Genomic DNA, 14,983 nt, shown 5'->3' with positions numbered 1-14,983 from the left:
TTTGTAAGTCGCTCTGGATAAGAGCGTCTGCTAAATGACTTAAATGTAAATGTAAATGTAAGGTCAACATGTCTTGAGGTGAGAGGTCAACATGTCTTGAGGTGAAAGGTCAGCATGTCTTAGGGTTATGATATTTGTGAGTATGTATGAAGTTTGATGTAATCATTGTGTGCTACAAATATAGGGCCAAATACTTTACTACTTTAATACACATATAAGTGAAATTGTCCCAATTTGTCCCCCTAAAATGGGGGAACTATACACAAAAAGCACTGTAATTTCTAAACAGTTCACCCGATATGGATGAAAATACCCTCACGTTAAAGCTAACAGTCTGCACTTTAACCTCATAGTCATTGTGTCATTTCAAATCCAAAGCGCCGGAATACAGAGCCAAAAACAACCACACAACACGTGTCACTGTCCCAATAGTTTTGGAGCTCACTGTAGTTAAACAGATCATCATAACTTCCATCGATGCCGTCGTTAAGGGCGTTAAGGGTCCATAAGTCTTTTCTTACCCTGCATGCATCGCTTCCAAGTTCTTAGAAGTTAACTCAATTTCTCCTGCGAAGATAAACGAATTAGCAGCTAATTCAATTTCTTCTGTTACGAAAGACTAATTAAAAGCTCATTAAAAGAGTTCTTTGAAAGGTGTATTTTCCTGGGAGTCGGTAAGAGGTGAAGAGGGGAGTAGTGGAGGGAGGGAGGGGGGAGATGGATGGGGGCTTTGTTTTGGTATTAACCCGGGGTTTAGTCCTCCTCGAGGAGGATTGGTAGCCCCCTCAGCCTCTCTCCTCAGCCTCTCTCCTCATCCTCTCTCCTCAGCCTCTCTCCTCATCCTCTCTCCTCAGCCTCTCTCCTCAACCCCTCTTCCTCAGTCCTCTCTCCTCAGCCCTCTCCTCAGCCCTTCTCCTCAGCCTCTCTCTTCATTCTCTCTCCTCAGCCTCTCTCCTCAGTCCCTCTCCTCATCCTCTCTCCTCAGCCACTCTCCTCATCCTCTCTCTTCAGCCTCTCTCCTCAGCCTCTCTCCTCAGCCTCTCTCCTCATCCTCTCTCCTCAGCCTCTCTCCTCATCCTCTCTCCTCAGCCCTTCTCCTCAGCCTCTCTCTTCAGCCTCTCTCCTCAGCCTCTCTCCTCAGCCCCTCTCCTCATCCTCTCTCCTCAGCCACTCTCTTCAGCCTCTCTCCTCAGCCTCTCTCCTCAGCCTCTCTCCTCAGCCCCTCTCCTCAGCCTCTCTCCTCAGCCTCTCTCCTCTACCTCTCTCCTCATCCTCTCTCCTCAGCCTCTCTCCTCAACCCCTCTTCCTCAGTCCTCTCTCCTCAGCCCCTCTCCTCAGCCCTTCTCCTCAGCCTCTCTCTTCAGCCTCTCTCCTCAGCCTCTCTCCTCAGCCCCTCTCCTCATCCTCTCTCCTCAGCCACTCTCCTCATCCTCTCTCTTCAGCCTCTCTCCTCAGCCTCTCTCCTCAGCCTCTCTCCTCATCCTCTCTCCTCAGCCTCTCTCCTCAACCCCTCTTCCTCAGTCCTCTCTCCTCAGCCCTCTCCTCAGCCCTTCTCCTCAGCCTTCAGCCTCTCTTCAGCCTCTCTCCTCAGCCTCTCTCCTCAGCCCCTCTCCTCATCCTCTCTCCTCAGCCACTCTCCTCATCCTCTCTCTTCAGCCTCTCTCCTCAGCCTCTCTCCTCAGCCTCTCTCCTCAGCCTCTCTCCTCAGCCCAAGAGGCGTCACTACAGTCCCTGGTTCGAATCCAGGCTGTATCACATCCGGCTGTGATTGGGAGTCCCATAGGGCAGCGCACAATTGGCCCAGCGTCGTCCGGGTTTGGCCGTGGTAGTCCGTCATTGTAAATAAGAATTTGTTCTTAAATTACTTGCCTAGTTAAAATAAAGAAATACAAAAAATATATATATATTTATTAAATGAAGCTGGTTGAGAGAACGCCAAGAGTTTGCAAAGCTGTCAAGGCAAAGGGTGGCTACTTTGAAGAACCTAAAATAAAAAATGTATGATTATTTATTTAACACTTTTTTGGTTACTACATGATTCCATACGTGTTATTTCATAGTTTTGATGTCTTCACTATTATTCTACAATGTAGAAAATAGTAAAAAAAAAAAAAATAAGAAAAACTCTTGAATGAGTAGGTGTTTCCACATTTTTTTTCCACTGGTACTGTATGTATCTTAAATTACCTCGTTTTTGTGAATTTGATTATATCATCTTGCAGTCTAGTCAGGAGATTATGGGACACGACCCCAAACAAGGACGTAAGAACGTCTCACTTTCAGATAGGATATAAATTTCAGACCTCTCAGAATAGGGTAGTGCGGATTATTCTTATCACACCTCGACCGAACTGAAACGGCTCAAGGTGGAAACACATGAGAGTAATTTAGATCAAGTTTAATCTGTCTTTCATCCCTTAACCGCTCTTAACGGGTCAAGGAACCAGCAGTCTGAGCCAAAATCAAAAAGTCCTCATCTCAGTTCCCACCTCATTTTGTGGGCAGTGTTGCACATAGCCTGTCTTCTCTTGAGAGCCAGGTCTGCCTACGGCGACCTTTCTCAATAGCAAGGCTATGCTCACTGAGTCTGTACATAGTCAAAGCTTTCCTTAAGTTTGGGTCAGTCACAGTGGTCAGGTATTCTGCCACTGTCTACTCTCTGTTTAGGGCCAAATAGCATTCCAGTTTGGTCTGTTTTTTTATTAATTCTTTCCAATGTGTCAAGTAATAATCTTTTTGTTTTCTCATGATTTGGTTGGGTCTTTTTGTGTTGCTGTCCTGGGGCTCTGTGGGGTCTGTTTGTGTTGCTGTCCTGGGGCTCTGTGGGGTCTGTTTGTGTTGCTGTCCTGGGGCTCTGTGGGGTCTGTTTGTGTTGCTGTCCTGGGGCTCTGTGGGGTCTGTTTGTGTTGCTGTCCTGGGGCTCTGTGGGGGTCTGTTTGTGTTTGTGAACAGAGTCCCAGGACCAGCTTGCTGAGGGGACTCTTCTCCAGGTTCATCTCTCTGTAGGTGATGGCTTTGTCAAGGAAGGTTTGGGAATCGCTTCCTGGATTTTAATAATTAGCGGGTATCGTCCTAATTCTGCTCTGCATTATTTGGTGTTTTACGTTGTACTCAGAGGATATTTTTGCAGAATTCTGCATGCAGTCTCAATGTGGTGTTTTTCCCATTTTGTGAATTCTTGGTTGGTGAGCGGACCCCAGACCTCACAACCATAAAGGGCAATGGGTTCTATAACTGATTCAAGTATTTTTAGCCAGATCCTAAATGGTATGTTGAATGTTATGTTCCTTCTGATGCCATAGAAGACCCTTCTTGCCTTGTCTCTCTCTCTCTCCCTGCTCTTTCTGTCTCTCTCTCTTTCTGTCTCTCTCTCTTTCTGTCTCTCTCTCTGTCTCTCTCTCTCTCTGTCTCTCTCTCTCTCTCTGTCTCTCTCTGTCTCTCTCTCTCTGTCTCTCTCTCTCGCTCTCTGTCTAGAGGGGGGTAGAGGGAGGGTAGAGGGAGGGTAGAGGGGGTTAGAGGGAGGGTAGAGGGAGGGGTAGAGGAGGGGTAGAGGAAGGGTAGAGGGAGGGTAGGGGGGAAGGTAGAGGAAGGGTAGAGGGAGGGTAGAGGGAAGGTAGAGGAAGGGTAGAGGGAGGGGTAGAGGGAGGGTAGAGGGAGGTTAGAGGGAGGGTAGAGGGAGGGTAGAGGGATGGTAGAGGGAGGGAGGGTAGAGGGAGGGTAGAGGAGGGTAGAGGGAGGGTAGAGGGAGGTTAGAGGAAGGGTAGAGGGAGGGTAGAGGGAGGGTAGAGGGAAGGTAGAGGGAAGGTAGAGGAGGGGTAGAGGGAGGTTAGAGGGAAGGTAGAGGGAGGGGTAGAGGGAGGGTAGAGGGAGGGTAGAGGGAAGGGTAGATGGAGGGTAGAGGGAAGGTAGAGGGAAGGTAGAGGGAGGGTAGAGGGAGGTTAGAGGGAAGGTAGATTGAGGGTAGAGGGAGGGTAGAGGGAGGGTAGAGGGAGGGTAGAGGGAAGGGTAGATGGAGGGTAGAGGGAGGGTAGAGGGAAGGGTAGATGGAGGGTAGAGGGAAGGTAGAGGGAAGGTAGAGGGAGGGTAGAGGAGGGTAGAGGGAGGGTAGAGGGAGGGTAGAGGGAGGGTAGAGGGAAGGGTAGATGGAGGGTGAGAGGGAAGGTAGAGGGAAGGTAGAGGGGAGGGTAGAGGGAGGTTAGAGGGAAGGTAGAGGGAGGGTAGAGGGAGGGTAGAGGGAGGGTAGAGGGAGGGTAGAGGGAAGGGTAGATGGAGGGTAGAGGGAGGGTAGAGGGAAGGGTAGATGGAGGGTAGAGGGAAGGTAGAGGGAAGGTAGAGGGAGGGTAGAGGGAGGGTAGAGGGAGGTTAGGGGGAGGGTAGAGGGAAGGTAGAGGGAGGGTGACTACCTCATGAAGCTGGTTGAGAGAATGCCAAGAGTGTGCAAAGCTGTCATCAACGCAAAGGCTGGCTAATTTGAAGAATCTCAAAACTAAAATATATTTTGATTTGTTTAACACTTTTTTTGGTTACTACATGATTCCATATGTGTTATTTCATAGTTTTGATGTCTTCACTATTATTCTACAATGTAGAAAATAGTAAAAAATAAAGAAAAACCCTTGAATGAGTAGGTGTTCTGGACATTGAATAAGGTACTGACCCGTCTATACAACCACTCCAGGACCCCTGGACATTGAATAAGGTACTGACCCGTCTATACAACCACTCCAGGACCCCTGGACATTGAATAAGGTACTGACCCGTCTATACAACCACTCCAGGACCCCTGGACATTGAATAAGGTACTGACCCGTCTATACAACCACTCCAGGACCCCTGGACATTGAATAAGGTACTGACCCGTCTATACAACCACTCCAGGACCCCTGGACATTGAATAAGGTACTGACCCGTCTATACAACCACTCCAGGACCCCTGGACATTGAATAAGGTACTGACCCGTCTATACAACCACTCCAGGACCCCTGGACATTGAATAAGGTACTGACCCGTCTATACAACCACTCCAGGACCCCTGGACATTGAATAAGGTACTGACCCGTCTATACAACCACTCCAGGACCCCTGGACATTGAATAAGGTACTGACCCGTCTATACAACCACTCCAGGACCCCTGGACATTGAATAAGGTACTGACCCGTCTATACAACCACTCCAGGACCCCTGGACATTGAATAAGGTACTGACCCGTCTATACAACCACTCCAGGACCCCTGGACATTGAATAAGGTACTGACCCGTCTATACAACCACTCCAGGACCCCTGGACATTGAATAAGGTACTGACCCGTCTATACAACCACTCCAGGACCCCTGGACATTGAATAAGGTACTGACCCGTCTATACAACCACTCCAGGACCCCTGGACATTGAATAAGGTACTGACCCGTCTATACAACCACTCCAGGACCCCTGGACATTGAATAAGGTACTGACCCGTCTATACAACCACTCCAGGACCCCTGGACATTGAATAAGGTACTGACCTGTATATATATTTACATTCTTGTTTTCTTTAACATCCTAGTTATTTTGATTCTATCTTGTCGTTCTATTTTTTGTTGAGGGAAGAGCTCTGAATTTCCACTGTACTGTTTTCCACCTGTTGTATCCCCGTGGACATGGAGGAATAAACTTTCAAACAGCATCTCCAGTTTCATCTTGGATTCAAACAGGATTAGAGAGTCCATAAAACTCTTTGAACTGTCCCTAAATCCCCCCCTGGGTTTTTTTTCTCATGACATCCTGTTTTGACCTGAGGAAGAGCACATGTTGCTATGGCTAACAGCTAATGTGGATCCTAATGAAGTAATTAGCTCAACTAAAACACGGATTTAATTTAATTTGTTGCAATCCTATTTGGATTCACGGAGAGGATCCAGGTTAACTGGGTGACCTGAGGACGTTTGGCTGCTCCCGCTGCTTCACTGATTCCCCTTTAACAACAGGCTGATGACGGACGCAGCTTTCTGTCCACGGACCTCACCTCATTCAACCACACTGGGGAAAAGCTACCAATTACACTCTAACTTTATTAGGTCTAGTGGAATAACTCTGACAGGACCGCATGTTTTCACTCTTAACAAATCAACTGATTAACAAAGAGGAAATATAATAACAATATATTGTGAGAGAGATTGGGAGGGGAGGGAGGGGGAGGGAGGGAGGGTAGAGGGAGGGTAGAGGGGAGGGTAGAGGGAGGGTAGAGGGAGGGGGAGGGAGGGTAGAGGGAGGGAGGGAGGGGAGGGAGGGTAGAGGGAGGGTAGAGGGAGGGGAGGAGGGGGAGGGTAGAGGGAGGGTAGAGGGAGGGAGGGGGGGGAGGGAGGGGGGGGAGGGTAGAGGGAGGGGTAGAGGGAGGGTAGAGGAGGGAGGGAGGGTGAGGGAGGGTAGGGGAGGAGGGGAGGGTAGAGGGAGGGTAGAGGGAGGGGAGGGAGGGGTAGAGGGAGGGGGAGGGAGGAGGGAGGAGGTAGAGGAGGGGGTAGAGGGAGGGGGAGGTAGAGGAGGGGTAGGGAGGTAGAGGGAGGGTAGAGGGAGTGAGAGGGAGGGAGGGTAGAGGGAGGGGTAGAGGGAGGGGAGGAGGGGAGGGTAGAGGGGAGGGTAGAGGGAGGGGAGGGTGGAGGGAGGGTAGAGGGAGGGAGGGGAGGTAAGAGGAGGGTAGAGGGGAGGTAGAGGGAGGGGGGAGGGGAGGGAGGGTAGAGGGAGGGTAGAGGGAGGAGAGGGAGGGAGAGGGAGGGGTAGAGGGAGGGAGGGTAGAGGGAGGGGAGGGAGGAGGGAGGGTAAGGGGGGAGGGAGGGGGAGAGGGGGGTAGAGAGGAGGAGGGTAGAGGGAGGGGGAAGGAGGGTGAGAGGAGGGGAGAGGAGGGTAGAGGGAGGGGAGAGGGAGGAGGTAGAGGAGGAGGAGGAGGGAGGGTAGAGGGAAGGGTAGAGGGAGGGGGAGGGTAGAGGGAGGTAGAGGGAGGGGAGGGAGGGTAGAGGGAGGGTAGAGGGAGGGTAGAGGGAGGGAGAGGGAGGGAGGGTAGAGGGAGGTAGAGGGAGGGTAGAGGGGAGGGGAGGGGTAGAGGGAGGGTAGAGGGAGGTGAGGGGAGAGGGAGGTAGAGGAGGGTAGAGGGAGGGTAGAGGGAAGGTAGAGGGAGGTAGAGGGAGGGAGGGAGGGTAGAGGGAAGGTAGAGGGAGGAGGGTAGAGGGAGGGGGGGAGGGAGGGTAGAGGGAGGGTGAGGGAGGGAGGGGAGGGTAGAGGGAGGTAGAGGAGGGTAGAGGAGGGTGAGGAGGGAGGTAGAGGAGGGTAGAGGGAGGGTAGAGGGAGGGGGAGGGTAGAGGGAGGGAGGGAGGGGGGAGGGGAGGGGAGGGTAGAGGGAGGGGGGGAGGGTAGAGGGAGGGTTAGAGGGAGGGTAGAAGGAGGGTAGAGGGAGGGAGAAGGAGGGTAGAGGGAGGGGTAGAGGGAGGGGAGGGAGGAGAGGGAGGGGAGGGAGAGGGAAGGGTAGAGGGAGGGTGGGAGAGGAGGGTGAGGGAGAGGAGGAGGGTAGAGGGAAGGGTAGAGGGAGGGGAGGGTAGAGGGAGGGTAGAGGGAGGGTAGAGGGAGGGTAGAGGGAGGGTAGAGGAGGGTAGAGGGAGGGGTAGAGGGGAGGGAGAGGGAGGGGAGGGTAGAGGGAAGGAGAGGGAGGGGAGGGAGGGAGGGTAGAGGGAGGAGTAGAGGGAGGGGTAGAGGGAGGGGGGAGAGGGGGAGGGAGGGTAGAGGGAGGGTAGGAGGAGGTAGAAGGAGGGTAGAGGGAGGGTAGAGGGAGGGGGAGGGGAGAGGGAGGGGGGGGAGGGTAGAGGGAAGGGTAGAGGGAGGGTAGAGGGAGGGGGAGGGAGGAGGGTGAGAGGAGGGTAGAGGGAGGGTAGGGGAGGGGAGGGAGAGGTAGAGGGAGGGAGAGGGAGGGTGAGGGAGGGTGAGGGAGAGGAGAGGGAGGGGAGAGGGAGGGGTAGAGGGAAGGTGAGGGAGGGGGAGGGGTAGAGGGAGGGTAGAGGGAAGGTAGAGGGAGGGAGAGGGAGGGGGGGAGGGTAGAGGGAAGGTAGAGGGAGAGGGGGAGGGTAGAGGAGGGTGGGAAGGTAGAGGGAGGGTAGAGGGAAGGTAGAGGGAGGGTAGAGGGAGGGTAGAGGGAGGAGGAGAGGGAGGGGAGGTAGAGGGAGGGTAGAGGGAGGGTAGAGGGAGGGTAGAGGGAGGGTAGAGGGAGGGGGAGGGTAGAGGGAGGGTAGAGGGAGGGTAGAGGGAGGGTAGGGGGAGGGTAGAGGGAAGGTAGAGGGAGGGTAGAGGGAGGGTAGAGGGAAGGTAGAAGGGGAGGGTAGAGGAGGGTAGAGGGAGGGTAGAGGGAGGGTAGAGGGAGGGTGAGGGAGGGTAGAGGGAGGGTAGAGGGAGGGTGGGAGAGGGAGGGTGAGGGAAGGTAGAGGGAGGGTAGAGGGAGGGTAGAGGGAGGGTAGAGGGAGGGAAGAGGGAGGGGAGGGTAGAGGGAGGAGAGGGAGGGAGGAGAGGAGGGGTGAGGGAGGGAGGGTAGAGGGAGGGTAGAGGGAGGGAGGGGAGGGGGAGGGTAGAGGGAGGGGAGGGTGCAGAGGAGGAGGTAGAGGGAGGGTAGGGGAGGGGGAGGAGGGAGGGTAGAGGAAGGTAGAGGGAGGGTGAGGGAGGGGAGGGAGGGGTAGAGGGAGGTGAGGGAGGGAGGTAGAGGGAGGGTAGAGGGAGGGTAGGGAGGAGAGGGAGGGTAGAGGGAGGGTAGAGGGAGGTAGAGGGAGGGTGAGGGAGGGTGGGAGGGAGGGAGGGTAGAGGGAGGGTAGAGGGAGGGAGGAGGAGGGTGGAGGGAGGGTAGAGGGAGGAGAGGGAGGGGAGGGTAGAGGAGGGTAGAGGGAGGGTGGAGGGAGAGGGAGGGTAGAGGGAGGGTAGAGGGAGGTAGAGGGAGGGTAGAGGGGGGTAGAGGGAGGGTGAGGGAGGGTAGAGGAGGGAGAGGGGGGTAGAGGGAAGGTAGAGGAGGGTGGGAGAGGAGGTGAGGGAGGGTAGAGGGAGGGTAGAGGAGGGTGAGGGAGGGTAGAGGGAAGGAGAGGGAGGGGTAGGGAGGGAGGGTAGAGGGGAGGGTAGAGGGAAGGTAGAGGGAGGGTAGAGGGAGGGTAGAGGGAGGGGGAGGGTGAGAGGGAGGGAGAGGGAGGGTAGAGGGAGGGGTAGAGGGGAAGGTAGAGGGAAGGGTGGGAGGGAGAGGGAGGGTAGAGGAGGTAGAGGGAGGAGGGTAGAGGGAGGGGTGGGGAGGGTAGAGGGAGGGGGAGGGTGAGGAGGGTAGAGGGAGGGTGAGAGGGAAGGTAGGAGGGAGGGAGGGTAGAGGGAGGGTAGAGGGTAGAGGGGAGGGTAGAGGGAGGGGGGTAGAGGGAGGGAGAGGGGAGGAGGTAGAGGAGGGTAGAGGGAGGGTAGAGGGAGGAGAGGAGGAGAGGGAGGTGAGGGAGGTGAGGGAGGGTAGGGGAGGGGGAGGATGGGAGGTGAGAGGAGAGGGAGGTAGAGGAGGGTAGAGGGAGGATGGGAGTGAGGGAGGGTAGAGGGAAGGTAGAGGAGGAGGGTAGAGGGAGGGAGGGTAGGGGAGGGTAGAGGGAGGGAGAGGGGAGGTAGAGGGGGTAGAGGGAGGGGAGGGTAGAGGGAGGGTAGAGGGAGGGGAGGGTAGAGGGAGGGTAGAGGGAAGGTAGAGGAGGGTAGAGGGAGGGGGGGGTAGGGGAGGGTAGAGGGGGTAGAGGGGAGGGTAGAGGGAAGGGTAGAGGGAGGGTAGAGGGGAGGGTAGAGGAGGGAGGGAGGGTAGGAGGGGAGGGAGGTAGAGGGAGGGTAGAGGGAGGGTAGAGGGAGGGTAGAGGGAGGGTGAGGGGAGGGTAGAGGGAGGGAGGAGGAAGGTAGAGGGAGGGTGGAGGGAGGGTGAGGGAGGGTGGAGGGAGGAAGGGAGGTAGAGGGAGGGTAGGGGAGGTAGAGGGAGGGTGGGGGAGGGTAGAGGGAGGTAGAGGGAAGGTAGAGGGAGGGTAGAGGGAGGTAGAGGGAGGGTGGGGAAGGTAGAGGGAGGGTAGAGGGAGGGTAGAGGGAGGGTGGGAGGGTAGAGGGAGGGTAGAGGGAGGGTAGAGGGAGGGTAGAGGGAGGGTAGAGGGAAGGGTAGAGGAGGGTAGAGGGAGGGTGCAGAGGGAGGTAGAGGGAGGGTAGAGGGAGGGTAGGAGGGAGGGGAGGAGGAGGGTAGGGGGAGGGTAGAGGGGGGAGGGAGGGGGAAGGTAGAGGGAGGGTAGAGGGAGGGTAGAAGGGAGGGTAGAGGAGGGGAGGAAGGAGGGTAGAGGGTGGAGAGGAGGGTGGGGAGGGTAGAGGGAGGGTAGAGGGAGAGGTAGGAGGGGAGGGTAGAGAGGTAGGGAGGGTAGAGGAGGGTAGAGGGGGGGGAGGGGGAGGGGGAGGAGGTGGGGGAGGAGGGGGAGGGTAGAGGGAGGGTAGAGGGAGGTGGGGGAAGGGAGGGGGAGGGTGAGGGAAGGTAGAGGGAGGTGGGGAGGGTAGAGGGAGGGTAGGGGAGGGAGGTAGAGGGAGGGTAGAGGGGAGGTAGAGGAGGGTAGAGGGAGGGAGAGGAGGGAGGGGAGGGTAGAGGGGGGGAGGGGGGTAGAGGGGGGAGGAGGGAGGGTAGAGGGAGGAGAGGGTGGAGGGAGGGGGTAGAGGGAGGTAGGAGGAGAGGGAGGGTGGGGAGAGGGGTAGAGGGAGGGTAGAGGGAAGGTAGAGGGAGGGTAGAGGGAGGGTAGAGGGGAGGGTAGATGGAGGGTAGAGGGAGGGTAGAGGAGGAGAGAGGGAGGGTAGAGGGAGGGTAGAGGGGGGTAGAGGGAAGGTAGAGGGAGGGTAGAGGGGAGGGTAGAGGGAAGGTAGAGGAGGGTAGAGGGAGGGTAGGGGGGAGGGGGTAGAGGGAGGGTAGAGGGAGGTAGAGGGAGGGTAGAGGGAGGGTAGAGGAGGGTAGAGGAAGGTAGAGGGAGGGTAGAGGGAAGGTAGAGGGAGGGTAGAGGGAGGGTAGAGGGAGGGGGAGGGTAGAGGAGGGTAGAGGAGGGGGTAAAGGGAGGGTAGAGGAGGGGAGAGGGGGAGGGTAGAGGGAGGGTAGAGGGAGGGTAGGGGAGGGTAGAGGGAGGTTAGAGGGAGGGTAGAGGGAGGGTAGAGGAAGGGTAGAGGGAGGGTAGAGGGAGGGTAGAGGAAGGGTAGAGGGAGGGTAGAGGGAGGTAGAGGGAGGGTGGGGAGGGTAGGGGGAGGAGTAAGAGGGCAGAGGGAGGGTTAGAGGGAGGGTAGAGGGAGGGTAGAGGGAGGAGGGGGAGGGAGGGGAGGGAGGGTAGAGGAGGGTAGAGGGAAGGTAGAGGGAGGGAGGGGGAGGAGTAGGGGAGGGTAGAGGGAGGTAGAGGGAGGGTAGAGAAGGGTAGGGGGAGGGTGGGGAGGGAGAGGAGGGTAGAGGGAGGTAGGGGGAGGGAGGGGAAGGTAGAGGGAGGGTAGAGGGGGTGAGGGAGGGAGGTGAGGGAGGAGGGTAGAGGGGGGAGGGTAGGGGAGGTAGGGGAGGGTAGAGGGAGGGTAGAGGGAGGGTAGAGGGAGGTAGAGGGAGGGTAGAGGGAGGGTAGAGGGAGGTGAGGGTAGAGGGGAGGTAGGGGAGGGCGGGGAGGGTAGAGGGAAGGTAGAGGGAGGGGTAGAGGAGGGTAGAGGGGAGGGTAGAGGGAAGGTAGAGGAAGGAGAGGGAGGGTGGGGAGGGTAGAGGGAGGGTAGAGGAAGGTAGAGGAAGGTAGAGGGAGGGTAGAGGGGAAGGTAGAGGGAGGGTAGAGGGAAGGTAGAGGAGGGTAGAGGGAAGGTAGAGGAAAGGTAGAGGGAGGGTAGAGGGAAGGTAGAGGAAGGGTAGAGGGGAGGGTAGAGGGAGGGTAGAGGGAAGGTAGAGAAGGTAGAGGGTGGGGAGGGGGGGAGGTAGAGGAGGGTAGAGGGGAGGGTAGAGGAGGGCAGAGGGAAGGTAGAGGGAGGGTAGAGGAGGGTGAGAGGGAAGGTAGAGAGGGTAGAGGGAGGGTAGAGGAAGGGTAGAGGGAGGGTAGAGGGGAGGGTAAAGGGAGGGTAGAGGGAGGGTGAGGGAGAAGGTAGAGGAAAGGGTAGAGGGAGGTAGAGGGAAGGTAAGAGGAAGGTAGAGGGAGGGTAGAGGGAGGGTAGAGGGGGTGGGGGAGGGTGGAGGGAGGGTAGAGGGAGGGTAGAGGGAAGGTAGAGGAAGGGTAGAGGGAGGGTAGAGGGAGGGGTGAGGGGAGGGGAGGGTAGAGGAAGGTAGAGGGAGGTTAGAGGGAGGGGTAGAGGGAGGGTAGAGGAGGGAGGGTGAGGGGGGTAGAGGGAGGGTGAGGAGGGTAGAGGAGAGGGGTAGAGGGAGGGTAGAGGGGAAGGTAGAGGGAGGGTAGAGGAAGGGTAGGGAGGGGGGAGGGAGGGTAGGGAGGAGAGGAGGGGTAGAGGGAAGGTAGAGGGAGGGTGAGAGGGAGGGTAGAGGGAAGGTAGAGGGAGGGTAGAGGGAGGGTAGAGGGAGGGTAGAGGAAGGGTGGAGGGAGGGTAGAGGGAGGGGTAGGGGGGTAGAGGAGGTAGAGGGGGAGAGGGAGGGTAGAGGAGGTGGGGAGGGTAGAGGGAAGGTAGAGGGAGGGTAGAGGGAAGGGTAGAGGGAAGGTAGAGGGAGGGAGAGGGAGGGTAGAGGGAAGGTAGAGGGAGGGGTAGAGGGAGGTTAGAGGGAAGGTAGAGGGAGGGTAGAGGGAGGGTAGAGGAGGGGTAGAGGGAGGTTAGAGGGAAGGTAGAGGGAGGTAGAGGAGGGTAGATGGAGGGTAGAGGGAAGGTAGGGGTGGGTAGAGGGAGGGGAGGAGGTAGAGGGAGGGTAGAGGGGAAGGGTAGATGGAGGGTAGAGGGAGGGTAGAGGGAAGGGTAGATGGAGGGTAGAGGTAGAGGGAGGTAGAGGGAGGGTAGAGGGAGGGTGAGAGGAGGGTAGAGGGAGGGTAGAGGGAGAGAGGGGAAGGGGTAGATGGAGGGTAGAGGAGGGGTAGAGGGAGGGTGGGGGAGGGTAGAGGGAGGGTAGAGGGAGGTAGAGGGAGGGTAGAGGGAAGGTGAGGGAGGGTAGAGGGAGGGAGGGTAGAGGGAGGGTAGAGGGAAGGGTAGAGGGAGGGGATGGGGGAGGGTAGAGGGAGGGTAGAGGGAGGGTGAGGGGAGGTAGAGGGAGGGAGAGGGAGGGTGGGGGAGGGTGAGGAAGGGTAGAGGAGGGTAGGGGAGGGAGGGTAGAGGGAGGGTGAGGGGAAGGTAGAGGGAGGGTAGAGGGAGGGTGGGGAGGGGTGGGGGAGGGCAGAGGGGAAGGTAGAGGGAAGGTAGAGGGAGGGTAGAGGGAGGGTAGAGGGGAGGGTAGAGGGGAGGGTAGAGGAGGGTGAGGGAGGGTAGAGGAGGGGTAGAGGGGTGGGGGGAGGGTAGAGGGAGGGGAGGGTGAGGGAGGTGGAGGGAGGTAGAGGGGAGGGTAGGGGGAGGGTGGGGAGGGGGTAGAGGGAGGGAGGGGTGGGGAAGGTAGAGGGAGGGTAGAGGGGAGGTGAGGGGAGGGTAGAGGGAGGGTAGAGGGAAGGTAGAGGGAGGGTGGAGGGGAGGGTAGAGGGAAGGTAGAGGGAGGGTAGAGGGGAGGGTAGAGGGAAGGTAGAGGGAGGGTAGAGGGAAGGTAGAGGGAGGGTAGAGGGAGGGTAGAGGGAGGGTAGAGGGAGGGTAGAGGAGGGGTAGAGGGAGGGTAGAGGGAGGGTAGAGGGAGGGTAGAGGGAGGGAGGGTAGAGGGGAGGTAGAGGAGTGACAGCGTTTGGATCACACTTGGTTGACAAACTGATTCTGGGAGAAGAAACCAAAAACATACAAATGAATCCCAAAAATTCCTGTTTTATTTAAACACATTACAACGTCATGACAAAAACACATTATTATTAATGAAATATGACGAGAAAGATAAAACATTTAGTATCCATCTCTGGATACCTAAAAACCCTAAAGCCGACTGAGGTTCTGGTGGCGATACAGAACCGTGTTCTGTCTGAAACACACAGAGAACATTACGTCCTCCCAGGGCCCAGAAACACACAGAGAACATTACGTCCTCCCAGGGCCCAGAAACACACAGAGAACATTACGTCCTCCCAGGGCCCAGAAACACACAGAGAACATTACGTCCTCCCAGGGCCCAGAAACACACAGAGAACATTACGTCCTCCCAGGGCCCAGAAACACACAGAGAACATTACGTCCTCCCAGGACCTTGAAACACACAGAGAACATTACGTCCTCCCAGGGCCCAGAAACACACAGAGAACATTACGTCCTCCCAGGGCCCAGAAACACACAGAGAACATTACGTCCTCCCAGGGCCCAGAAACACACAGAGAACATTACGTCCTCCCAGGGCCCAGAAACACACAGAGAACATTACGTCCTCCCAGGGCCCAGAAACACACCGAGAACATTACGTCCTCCCAGGGCCCAGAAACACACAGAGAACATTACGTCCTCCCAGGGCCCAGAAACACACAGAGAACATTACGTCCTCCCAGGGCCCAGAAACACACAGAGAACATTACGTCCTCCCAGGGCCCAGAAACACACAGAGAACATTACGTCCTCCCAGGGCCTTGAAACACACAGAGAACATTACGTCCTCCCAGGGCCCAGAAACACACAGAGAACATTACGTCCTCCAGGGCCCAGAAACACACAGAGAACATTACGTCCTCCCAGGGCCCAGAAACACACAGAGAACATTACGTCCTCCCAGGGCCCAGAAACACACAGAGAACATTACTTCCTCCCAGGGCCCAGAAACACACAGAGAACATTACGTCCTCCCAGGGCCCAGAAACACACAGAGAACATTACGTCCTCCCAGGGCCCAGAAACACACAGAGAACATTACGTCCTCCCAGGGCCCAGAAACACACAGAGAACATTACGTCCT

This window comes from Salmo salar, chromosome ssa16 (genome assembly GCF_905237065.1).
Source record: "Salmo salar chromosome ssa16, Ssal_v3.1, whole genome shotgun sequence".
NCBI classification, from domain to species: Eukaryota; Metazoa; Chordata; class Actinopteri; order Salmoniformes; family Salmonidae; genus Salmo; species Salmo salar.
This window is presented reverse-complemented; position numbering follows the sequence as displayed.